The sequence below is a fragment of the Lepeophtheirus salmonis genome, chromosome 5 (genome assembly GCF_016086655.4).
Source record: "Lepeophtheirus salmonis chromosome 5, UVic_Lsal_1.4, whole genome shotgun sequence".
NCBI classification, from domain to species: Eukaryota; Metazoa; Arthropoda; class Copepoda; order Siphonostomatoida; family Caligidae; genus Lepeophtheirus; species Lepeophtheirus salmonis.
The window spans coordinates 62,055,510-62,069,093 of record NC_052135.2 but is presented as its reverse complement, the minus strand read 5'-3'; the positions used below and the strand labels follow the sequence as shown (position 1 = coordinate 62,069,093).

Genomic DNA, 13,584 nt, shown 5'->3' with positions numbered 1-13,584 from the left:
TCATATTTACAAAAATATATCCCTTTTCTTATATACTAGGTCATAAGTCAACAATATCTAATTCAATGTTTGTATAGTTTCATTCAACAACGCACTTTTTTTCACTCGTAAAAATGTCTAATTTTATGCCTAGAAACTACAATGTTCGGACATCATTGATTTTCGGCTACCAATTGAAGAGAAACGCTTCTCAAGCCCATCAAATACTGGAGGAAGCTTACAGTGGGCATGTTCTAAGTAGAGCAAAGTGCTTCAGGTGGTTTTAAAATTTTATACTGGAGATTTTGACGTGAGAATGGAAAAGCGTGGCCGGCCACCAAAAAAAGTTTAAAGACGCCGAATTGTAAGCATTGCTGGATGAGGATGATGGTCAAACGCAATAACAGCTCGCTGAACGATTGGGTGTTGACCGTCGGACTGTTGGAAAACGTATTATACCCCAAAAACGCACAAAATATGAAGCCGGGCAGCACAAGGCAATTTCCCCTGATGACAACACACCCCCGCATCGCTCTATAGCCACCCGCCAGCTCGTTGAATCGTACAACTGGGAACCTATTGTTTGCATCGATGGGCCACGCACTCAATGATTTACGCTTCGATTCTAACGCTGAAGCCAAAAAATGGGTCGACCGCTGGTTTGCAGCCAAAGACGAAGCATTTTTTTTTGGAAAAACATTCCTAAATTGCTTGATTGATGGGGGAAATATATAGCTAGTGAAGGTGCATAGCTTCAAAATTAACTTTATAACCATTTTTTCTCAATAAATGTTTAAATTTTTTCAATAATATATCATTTCATAGGCGCATACCTGGTATATTAGAAATTTATTTTCTAGTTAATATAAAAAACAAATATGAATAATTTAAACGTGAGCATAAAAATGACATGTTTAGTCTTATTTTTGTCTTCTAATGTTAAATTTATATAAAAAAAACACTATTATTTACTCTCCCTTGTTCTCTCTCTCCCACCCACAACAATCAGCTCTGACAAGGGAGGAAGAAGAAAATGATATGTACAAGGACATTTGCTAGAAACATACTCCGTTGTCAATCATTAATTATACTCTGAGTCCAAGAAGGCCTTACAATTATAACTCCCTAACAATTTTTCAGGGTTACGCTCCACGAACGTCTAATCAGGTTTTGAATATAATTGAATCTATTTAGGAAAGGATATTCAATACCCTGGAATTCAATGATAATGACAACTTCTAAGGAAAAGATAATTCATTCTTAAGTTTACCAATTCCAAATAAACGGGCCAGCTAAAAAATATACTGTATTTTCATCATTATCAATGATCAGTCTTTCACACCCTCGCAGGTGATGAGCAGACTTCTATAAACAATGTAAATACAGATATAAAAAACATATAAGAAAAATTAATATAGACTACAGTGTGTTTGCCCGAGATAATAAGAAATTAAAATTTATTAAAAACTCTTCTGCTTAATATAAAACAAAAAATAAAGAAGTAGTCTCGCTGTATGTTGGTGAAGGTATATATTGTATCTTTGTACTTTTCTTCAAAGGAGATAGAATAGGTTTGCCCGGCGTTGCATGTAGCATTAAGAAATTAAAATTAGTTATGAACTCTTCTGTTGTTTTTTTTAAAGAAGATGATAAGGTTAAGATAATAAAAATATTCAAGTTAGACTATTGTTTGCTTCTCTTTCATATTATTGTCAAAAATCCTTTGCGTTATTCAAGCTACTTTTTCTTCATTCTCTTAACATTATAATCTCTTTTTAAGAAACGGGTACAAAGATACATTTTTATATGCAGGAATAATAATTCTTAAAATTTTATGTTCTTTATTTTTTAGTGTAAATCAAATAGTCATTTTTTGTCAAAAATGCTATTTAAAGTCTGGCATGGCCTTGAAGGCCAAAAAAGTCTTATCATAACCATATCTGTAGCCTTGAAAACGCATATAAAGTTTTTTAGCAAAATCCATTCATTGATTTGTCCGTTATTCCCGAACAAACACAAACAGACATTCGCATTTAATATTTAGATAAAAACAGAGATCTTCCCTCCATCTTTCCAAAATATGATAAACTGTCTATGGAGCTCTAATGTTTGTCAACACTAGATGCATCCTTTTTAAAAGAGCCCGGCTCTATTATCACTCTTTTTACTAATTCTCTAATCCCAACTTGAAAGGAGCGTCTTGACTTTTGCCGCATATTTTATCCTCTGGACTTGTGAAAGGACAAACTCTATCTTGAAAGCCTCCCTCATATTTGCCGTCGTTGAAAGCAATCAGCAGAGGGACTCAGTCTCTATTAAAAATGCCTCCAGATCTCTGCTTCAACTACTTTTACTAGCGGGGCGATATGACAGCAAAAGTAAAAGAGGGGGAAGTAATACTCGATGTTAGTGTCACAAACATGGCAAATCCACTCGTTAGTGATATCTCGAATCGTATTGGTATACATCGAAATATTTATGAATAAATAAAACCCATATGTACTGTGATATGAGGGCTTATTCTTCATATTAAAAAAAAAACATAACTATATTTAGGTATGTATATTTGTAATTAGATTTATTCTATTTTTCATATTAATTCGATATCAATACAAGTTATATTGGAATTGTTATCTTGAGGCCTTTGCATCTAGAAATACCTTTTATAATACTTCCATATATTGTATACAACTTTTATAATGAACTCTTCATGAAAGTACTTATATGTTTTGTCTAGAGCTCACCTGAACTCTTTCCATTGATTTGGATAGGTGTCTGCCATTTCTTTTGTTCTCAACATCATCCAAGGTGAAAATATTGTTATCGGAGAAAATTTTGAAAGTAGAGATATGGTTCTTCAGGTAGGTTATGACTTTTTGGCACCATTTCAAACTTTTGCCTTCATGTCATCAGTCAAAAGGCGATTGACAGTCTTTGCATATGATTTCCACAGCAAATCTCCACAGACAAGGGGCGTGATGGTCTTCTCGTTAACCTCAAATTGCAAGGCCAACTTTATAATGGAGATCGTGTGGTCACGATTTTTGCTTGGATACTGACAATAAGATCAGAATCATCACTTCGCGACTTCCGTTTCGCAGTTTTACTTTCATTCAGGATCTTTTTGATGTTGTAGACAGCAGCTAAGGACACTTCAACAAAGTCTGCAGCCATTTATGGGGACCGCTTGTGCGCTTAGAAAATAAAAGACATGGTTTCTTTTTTTTTCTCGTCTAGATTATCTCTAGTTAATATAACTTCATGGGCATAAACAGAAAATTAAACAATGTGGTTTGAAAATATTTTTCTAAGTAACCTCCTAAAATGAATATTAACGGAGATACATAGCTATTAGCTTAATTCTTATTTTTGGTTCCGCAAACTGTACTTTGTTCAAAAATAAACTGTTACATTCTAGTTTTGAATACGATTATAATTCGATTCTTCCACTAATTTTTAAAAAATGTCCAAAACGTATGTTGGCAATATCTTTTGAATTGTTATTTGTTTTTGACAAGTAAAAGATTAGACGTATTTTGATGTCCTCTGTAACTTTCTTCTGTTTAAAAACAAGGAAAAATTCTTAAAAATTGTCGAATGATTATTTATTCTTGTAAAAGAGTTTTTCTTATTCAAAATGCTAACGTTAAAAAAAAAGTTTTTAAAGAATTTTACACATAATTAAATTTCTTTTTTCATTTTTCTCAATAGTGGAAAATTGCAGAGCAAGCTCAAAAACTTCCCACCTTTTAATCTGTCAAAAATAAATTAAAATGTAATATGGGTGATATTGTCGAAATATTTGTACCAACATAATTAAAAAATTAGGAACTCATGTTATATTTTTAATCAGACCTCGTATTAGTATTGACATAATTTGAAGCATGCTAATTTAAGGAAACTAAAATCATGATATACTAATTTAGTTTAGATAAATATGCTTATATGAGCAGAGGACTTAGGAAAAAAAAAATTAATAGTAATTCAGACTTCAATAATTCATTTAATATTTTCTGAGGAACCAATCAAAATACATAACCCTTCAGAAGTGTATATAATATTTACAATGAGGGGTTAGTTGTGTCAATTGAATAAATAATGATCTGACAAGAGGATCAAAGACGACAGGTCATCACAACCAAGTACCTACAGAAAGGTCCTATTCTTGTGTATGTATTCAAATTGACAAGACAATTAAGAATGGAATGGATCTGAACGACATTATTAAATCGTCTCTAGCTCAGGTTGGAAGAAGATGGCAGGCTTAGAGGAGGTAATTTCGCAAATAGCTAAAGAATAGCCTTCTTTGTCAAACTGTTTCTCTTAACAATTCAGACAAAAAACTACAACTTTTAAGACTCCACAACTACGTAAGGTCTCCAAGACACCTATTAATTACATTAACGATAAAGAAAATATTAGAAAAGTGCAACGGAATTTTAACTCTATTGAAGTATAATAGTGAAATCGTGAAAAATAATTCTTCCGAACTTTTTTTTTACTATTGATCAGTATCTCAAATGCCAAAATGACCAATGGCTTTCAAAATCAAGAAAATTACCCCTCTTAAAAATTCAGCCGAAATAAAGATGTACTTTATTCCATTGCCATTAAGACACAGGAATTCTGCAGCTAGCCATTCAAACAATTCTGGGACAATTCTAAATGGCTTCCCTCCAACCCAGAATTTAACCTCTTTGACAACTATTTCGTGAGGTTTAGACGAATGTAGATCCAACACAATTAGATGCCTAAATATGAAGGCTGAAAATCAGCCATTTGTGATACTTAGTACAGTCCCCCCCAAAAAAAAAAAAAAAAAAAAAAAAAAATATATATATATATATACATTTAACCATTCCATAGTTTCTGACCTCGTGTTGAGATCGTTGTAAAGGCTAATGTTAATTGTATCGGATGAATAAACCCCGTATGTGTTTGTAAATTAAATCAATTCCTTGATTTTTTATGCCAAATATGTACCAAACTTTAACAATAGTTAAATTTTGCATTTTTTCCCCCACCCACATTTTCATTTGTCATTGTATTTTCAGCCTTAAAACAAATTTTAACAAGGAAAAACAAGAGAAAAAGTTTTATTTTGACCACGTTCTAAAAATAATTACACATTGCTTAGATCCCTTTTTAGTTTTTGAACCATTCTTGGAGTTACTTGAGTTCCATTAAAATTTGATAAATATAGTAATTGAAGAAATAAATATAATGGGTTATGGAACATTTTAAGTAATTAATATATTTATTTCAAATAATATAGTTTTTGAAATATTACAGTCCAATAACGAAATTCGTAGAAGAACAACTTTTCTAAAAACTATTTTTTTTTAAATTTAAAAAGCTATTTTGTAATATAGCAATATTAGTATATTTATAAGTTTCTCCGAATAAACAGCAACATTTATTAATTAAAACAATATCCAAATAAACTATTAATCAAATCCAGATGATATACCTGAAAAAAATAGCCCTTTGAACATATTTTGCTCCTAAATTTATGTAATTTACTACCACTATTAACAATTCAGTCGCTGAACAAGCTCTCGACAACTGAATCAAAACCCTCTGAAGAACAGGAAGGTCCATGGCCTGTAATTGTGGAAGAATATCAAAAATTTAGCATTGCAGAGGGAACCCATAATTAGGAGATGCAGTTAAAGATCCTCAACTAGGAACTACGAAAGATGTTCAACAATCTTGTACTGAAGAAAACGACATAAACTTAATAGCTACTAATGCAGAATCTCCAGCTTTTTGCAGGTGTCGAATCAAAATATGTGTTCGGTCAGTAATTCTTCCAACACAGGACAACATCACTTACAGAATCATATAAAAATTTTTGTAGTACAATTAACCTTATTTCAATATGCTCAAAATTTATTTGAAAAAGTCATAGACAAAAAGATTAACATTTTTTTTAACAAAAGTAGAATTACTTTTTAACAAAAATCAAATTTAAAAAAATGAATGAAACCCCCGTACTTTCCTATGGGTCCCTCTCAATGTGGCTTGGGTTTTAAGCTAAAAAATGATCTCCTATTGTGTAGTTGGCCAAATTAGAGGCTGCCATTTATTTAAGTATAACTAAGAAAGGCCCAAACATGCAGTCAAATGATATTGCACTACTGACAGTACCTTGTTTACTAAAGTGAGGACATTGTTTGTTTAGTTTGATTTTATTAGTCATAGATAGACATGTTATGAAAATAAAATAGCCTTATGTGCAGTTTTAATTTTTCTCAGTCCCAGGCTGAGTAGTGAGTAACACAAAACAAGTTATGTAAATTATGTAAACAAGGTCACAATGTGCAACAGCTACTTACCTATTGAGAAAATGACCACTGTTTACAGCCTAATACTCCTAAATGATGTTTAGTGTGTGAATGCTCAACCTCTGATTTGTCAAATTAAAAGGTTTTTGTTTTTTTCATCGATGTGACTTTTTTTTTATCATAACAAGAATCTTGTTTTACAGCTGTGATGAAGAGAAAAACCTCGTAGTAACAGTTGGGAAACTTCAAACGGTTGTTGGAGTCGCACATGTTAGATGGCAGGGTCATGCTTTTCCAGATACTGAGAACATGGTCAATAGGGAAAGTAACCTATTTTATATTGGTATTCATCAAGTATTCATGCACAAAGTTTGCACCTGGGTTAGATGTCGTTATTAAATACATTTATAATTGGATACGATAATCTTCAGAATATTATATAAAATTTCATAGATTATCATAAAATAACAAATAAATCAAAATTTGCTATTACCTAGAAAATATATATTTATTATAAACCATACGAGCAAAATTATGAATGTGTCTCATTGAAAGTGGATTTTAAGCTCAAAATAGTGCTAACTAGAATGGGAACTCGGTAGAACACAAATCTTTACCTATAATAATTTTGCCTAATTATAATACTAATGCATTTTTAACGTTTTATGTAATCATTACCCTTGACCTCTCTAAAATTAATTTAAGTTCTGTACCTCAAGTTGTCAAAAATTAAGGTAGATTTGGCGTTTCTAACATTTAATGAGACCTTGTCATCTCAAAATTTTATATTCTATTACTGTTAACCTACATAACCTTTCTTCAATGTTACACCTAAATGGGTTTATTACTTTTTCTGATTTCCTGTTTGGAAACATACACTAACTCAAATTAACGCAAAACCTACGCTACATTCTCACACAAAAATCCACATTGTTACTCTCTGTCTTTAGTAAACACATGTACTAATTATTATTTTATATTCAGAAGTTTGTTTTTCAAACATTAAATAATAATGATAACAGCTTTGGAAAATAATACATCCTTTCAGATGACTAACTATAAAAATCAGCTTATACATTCTAGGAAATATTATCTGCATATACTCTTCTTCTTTTTTTAAATATGAAGCATGCGCTCGATTGTTGGGTTATTTCATAGATTAAGTATTTACACTCAAAAATGACTTTATGGAATGTATATGTACATTTAAACACATATCCATCTAAAGATACAAATGTACAAATAAACTTATAAAATTAAACATGCAGTAAAGCTTACTTATTGTTGTAGAATATGCATGGATAATAATGATGCCAAATGTAGAACCAAAATGTTTCAAATGATGAAAATTTACTCGAACAATAATCAAAATACGTTCCTAAATTACTAATTTCCTCTCACATTTAATTAGTAAGAGTGATCTTATAAAACTTTTTAACAGCTAAACTGCTCTTCTGTAAAACATTCTTCCAATTATCAGGATAATAAAGTTCAATATTGGCTTATTTTATTCTTGAGCAGAGAACATCTAAGCATTGAGTAAAATTTTCTGGGTATGCTCATGAAAAAGAAAAAGTAACAATCAGGATTTCTTTGGGAGTTATCTTCTATATTACTAAATCAAAGTGTGTCTGTTTGTTGATGCTTAATTAATAGAGATAGACCGAAGGAGGATCAACCAAAGTGAGGCTAAAGGAAAATTCTCACTTATCTTCGGCTAAAGGCAAAGGTGAGGCGAATCATTGAATAATAGCCAAGAAATCAATATTATGCTTCGACTGGAGATGATCCCTTAATGGGGTAGTGGAAAAAATGGATCGATTTTTCTAACAAGTGAAACTTTTTTTCTACAGATCTTACATTTGGCTAAACAGTTGTTCACATAGTGGATATCAAAGTGCTCCCAAACTATGCTCCGAACCATAATTGGACTACAAATGGACTAAGGAACCCCTTTTCTTTCACATAAATAAAGATACACGAGAGAAAGAAATAGTGTTCATTAAATAGTTTTCCTTTGAACTTTGATTGGCTTTCGATCATAAACACAGATCAAATGAGTAACTAGATTATTCTAGTTTTGACTTAGTACCACAGAATATCTTAATATTATCTGGACATGCAGCTTATACTGTAAAAAGGGAAATAATAGCTTCAGTATTTTTAATATTTTGCATTGATATTTTTGGATTTTGAAGACGAATCTGAAGATTCGTCTATCTTTTCTAATTAATTCAACTAATCTCTGGAACTATTGCTAGCAACTAATTAACTTGTATTATGAATAATTGAATAGGGAATACGAAAAACTAGTACACACATAAAAAAGCAATCAGTTCATTCCTGAAAAAATAAAAAACAGATGAAGAATAATTTACAAAAGAATGCTTAACTAGTGATACATTTATTATACTTATATGTACATAGAAGCACAATTATCTAATCTTCATTCTATTTCTTTCTTCATGTGGTTATGCCATTAAATAATACGTACCATCATATCAGTTGTCACTACTTTTTTATCTAATATATGTTTTGAACTTTGGTTCGTTGAACTTGAATTAGCTAATGTTAAGTTATCAATCATTTTGCAAATATTTAATTTATTACAGCTGGGAAGAATAAAGAAACTACCAATAGATTTTATGACTTTTTTTTTTCTCTTTTGGGAGGAAAGGTGCAAAAATCCATGAATATAGAATTTAATATTTCAAATTTTAAAAAAATGATAATTTAAAAAAAAATGTAGTCATATTTTTCCTGAAAAAAAAGTTATTAAGGTGTAGAAAGTTTATTTTTTATTCAATTAAGTATATAATTTTTACAAATAAAAATTCAAAATGACCACAACCATGGTCTCCAACCTAGGTCTGAAGCGGGAACATACCCTGGCCACATACTCCGTCGACATGTTAGCCCACACATCTTCAACAAAGGTCTTAAGTACTGCAATATTGCATGATGAGTGCGGCAAGCCCTTCTCTCTGCATTGCCTAGATCCGAGAATCCAAAGGCAAACAGTCTGGAGAAGAAGGCGACTACATTGAACAAGGCCAAAAATCTTACAAATTCATCACACACCACTTTTTAGTTTCAAAGTATTTTGTCTAAAAATTTTGTTACTCAAGTATATTGCCACAGTTGAACAGTGCTCGAGCCAGTATTGAAAATAAACAGAAAAAACAATTTTGAGCATTTTTGATGAAATTTTGTAGCCTTTCTAAATATTCACCTCATCTTAAAACCTTTGAATTGTAATGTAGGATATGGTCAAGGAAGAGGCCAATGCATTTCAGGCTCAGTAATAACCCGCTGGTGGCATTCATTGAGGTTTAAAAATTCCTATAAACGGTATGTGTTTTAGCTGTGAGGCGGTGACATGACGTCTTAGCCAAGAATAAGTACGTTAAATGATATATTACTCAATTATTATACAATATTAAGGCTTTAATAAAGTCATCAAGTCTTTTGTCTTGTGTGAAAATAGAGCATATGTTATAAATAATAGCGGTACATGAAAATTTGATTATTTTGTCTCATAAAAAGTAATGTAAAAAATTTGAGAACTACTGACTTACAGGAGATTATATTTCTATGCAAGTTAAAAGTTATTGACTTGTATCCAAGAGTAAAGAAGTTAAATTATCAGAGAAAGTCAAATAAAGTAAAGTTCCAGTTTTGTCGAAGGATATTTGATTAATTTTGGATAAAAGCAAAACTATTTTACAATATAAAATAACTTTTTTTTCAGGAAAAATATGACTACATTTTTTTTTTAAATTATCTAAATAATCATTTTTTTTAAATTTGAAATATTAAATTCTATATTCATGGATTTTTGCACCTTTCCTCCCAAAAGAGAAAAAAAAATCATAAAATCTATTGGTAGTTTTTTGATTCTTCCCAGCTGTAATAAATTAAATATTTGCAAAATGATTGATAACTTAACATTAGATAATTCAAGTTCAACGAACCAAAGTTCAAAACATTATTAGATAAAAAAGTAGTGACAACTGATATGATAGTACATATTATTTAATGGCATAACCATATGAAGAAAGAAATAGAATGAAGATTACATAATTGTGCTTATATGTACATATAAGCATAATAAATGTATCACTAGTTAAGCATTCTTTTGTAAATTATTCTTCATCTGTTTTTTATTTTTTCAGGAATGAACTAATTGCTTTTTTAAGTGTGTACTAGTTTTTCGTATTCTCATTCAACCATTGAGTAAATAGGAGTCAAACATTATCAAACCGTATCTGAGATTCAGTTGAGTGATAAATCTGTTTTATTAAACAATAGTAGATTCTTAATTAAACATTTGAAGAAAAAAAACCCGATCATGGAGACAAAAATTATCAAATCCATCTTTTTTCACTTCCAAAATTTTAGAAGTGTAATTTTTCAAATATGTTCAATAAGAAGTAAGCTATTTAAGGACACTCTTAAATGTTTGAAAGGACATTTCTTTCATCACATTTATGTTCAATGGCTTAAAATAATGACAGCAAAGTTATCTAAAAAAAGTTAATGATGATTTAAATTCAAAACAATCTATAATTTCAGGCAAATGTAATGAAAAAATAACCATATCCAATAAATATATTTACAGTATAATACATTTGCTTGTTCCTTAACTAAATTATCAAATACTTCACTTTTCCTTATTTTAAAAGCCCTATTGAAAGAAAATTAGATAGGTTGAAATTCAATAATTCATTACCAATGACTTTCTCCAAACTATGAAAAAAATCCATGAGTATTCAATATATTTAGAGTTCCGTGTTCGTCTACACTATATTAGATTATTTAATATAGATTAGATGTATAATATAGTTCATATTAGAGAAGTGAAAGTGAGTGCATTTGGTGTCTAAATATTAATTAATCGCTTACATTGTACCATTTACTTGTTTAAGTTAAAAGAGGGGGTTCATTTTTACTCGCCAAATGCATTCATTTTTATTTCTATAACAATAATCATTAATGACTTTAAATTATAAAAAGTATTCATTTACGTACATACAAAAAAACACTAATTAATGTGTATATATATGACGAGAAAAAAACTTTATTGATTTTTAATAAATTAGTAAAGCAAATATAATAAGAAGAATATTTATCATAATTTGATATTGTTTTTTCGTAAGAGAGCAAGGAGAAAGTAGGAGAGATACAAATGTTACACTTAAATTGAGAACTTTTGTTAAAATCAGCGGAGTTGTGTATGATTTTGGAGTGAGAACATCAATTATTGCTCTAAAGAGGATAACTTTCTACATTTTAAATAGCATTAGTACATGGAAAACATTTATAATGATATGTAAATATTTAAATCAAATTACACCAAAGATAGGAGATAATTCTTCTTTTAGAGGGATATGTTAACACACTACAACTTATTAAATAATGAACAAAAGAGAAGAAAGAGCACACGTATCAATCGGTTTTCCTTTTCTATTTGATATTCGTAGTTGTTATTTTTTTAATCATAATATCATTTTATAATATATACAACATGTTTATATTTATGTTCTGTACTCAATGCATTTTTTAAACAAATCCTCGCATCAAAATGAGTAAAACTTCAGGAAAATAATAAATTGAATATTTTTCGTTCAAACATAAATTGAATAAGAATTAGTTTTAATTTGTTTGTTTAATACTTATAATTCAATTCTATCTTTCAACTATAAAATGCACAATAATCCTTATTGAATTGAAGTAATCTTTCACAATAACTGGGAGATTTTAGATTCCAATGGTATCCAGATTAAAATAATATTATATAAACTATTTTTTACTGTTATTTTAGTAAATAATAATATTGACCAGATGGACATGAATGAGGTTTTTGAATGAAATAAATATTCTTATTATTTTTTTCCATTTTTATTTTATCTATTATGTAGTTACGATGTTATACAATAAAAAATGGTAATTATTTTTGGCTATAAAATTTAACTGTTTACTTTAATATGGCAATTATAATATTGGAAGAATACAATTTTTTCTTCCATTCTTTTTACTCTTTTCGTTCCTTCCTCTTTCCTGCTCTTTCCTCTATTGTACTATTATATAGTATGACATAGTATCAACTCTCCGTTTACGTCATGAATCGGAAATTCTTTGCATTTATTTAATTTTGCGTAACAGAGAAGAGCTATCTGGAATCTCTCTTGACTAGAAAATTTCCTGGTCAGTCGGTATGCTCTATTAGAGCTCGGCAGAAGCCGTCCTCTTTGAAGGCGTCTGGAATGAAGATTGACTTTCTTATTAGTTTATCCAGACCCTTGAGCATGTTTAAATTGATAGAACTGGCCGTGTAATGCACTAGCAAAACTTTTCTCATAACGGCTTCTCATTTAAAGTGGCTCTTATGATTGGAAAAAAGCTACAAAAAATAAATCAAAATTATTGAATTGGGTATATACTAGACATGGTCTGATATCAAAACATTTAATATATCCAAAAATTAGTTAATTACTTTTTGTTTTAGGGCTTGTTAGTTAATGTTTACTTGATGGAAAATACTGACTCGTGAGAGAGCAATTTATTTGAATAAAAAGTATTTGAATTATAAAGTACTCATTCATCAATTTGATCCCGCTTAACCAGTTGCGGCAATAAAATCTTTACACTTTGTTTTTGCTACATAAATCAAGATTTTTGTGAAGGTGGTAAAATTATTCCGGTCAAATACTAAAATAAAATAAAAAAATAAATCTTCCTAAGTGTGTTAGAATCCAAAAAAATGCCATCGGAACGTTACCAATGAATTTTGGTGAACGCACTTTTGGACGCTGGCAAGAAATTAACAGAGATTGTATTGTTATTATGGTTCCCGACCAACTACCCGTACACAAACGTGGTGTTCCAGCAGGATGATGCACCTACACACACGTCCACAAAGACCCAGAAGTGGTTGAAGGACAACTTGCCTTTCTGGCAAAAGAAAATGTGGCCTCTCTACACACCATATGTCAATCTATTGGAATTGTCTTTTTGCGTGTATGTTGAGTCCAAGGTCTGCACTGTCCGTCACCCAAATATTAACAACCTCAAGGAACACCGTCAACCAACACTGGGATGCTATGTATGAGCACTTGCAATGGGTACAAGGCCTTATGTGGCCGCCTAGAAGCCATCATTGTGTCTCCCGGGGGGAGGCTATATCCATGATTAGGGTGGCCAAGACATGATATTAGTTATTTTTATTTTTTTGATATACCCTATTACAACTGGTTCCTGAAATACATCTTTATAACGTTCTGGATTTAAAGTGCTAAGATTTTTTCGTCGCACCTAG

General features: G+C 30.4%; 1 protein-coding gene across 1 annotated transcript in view; it reads left to right on the top strand.

The window, feature by feature from the left end:
* The window catches only part of LOC121118369 (FMRFamide receptor), a 45,451-nt gene that overhangs the window by 17,273 nt on the left and 14,594 nt on the right, over window positions 1-13,584 (top strand). The window lies entirely within an intron of this gene.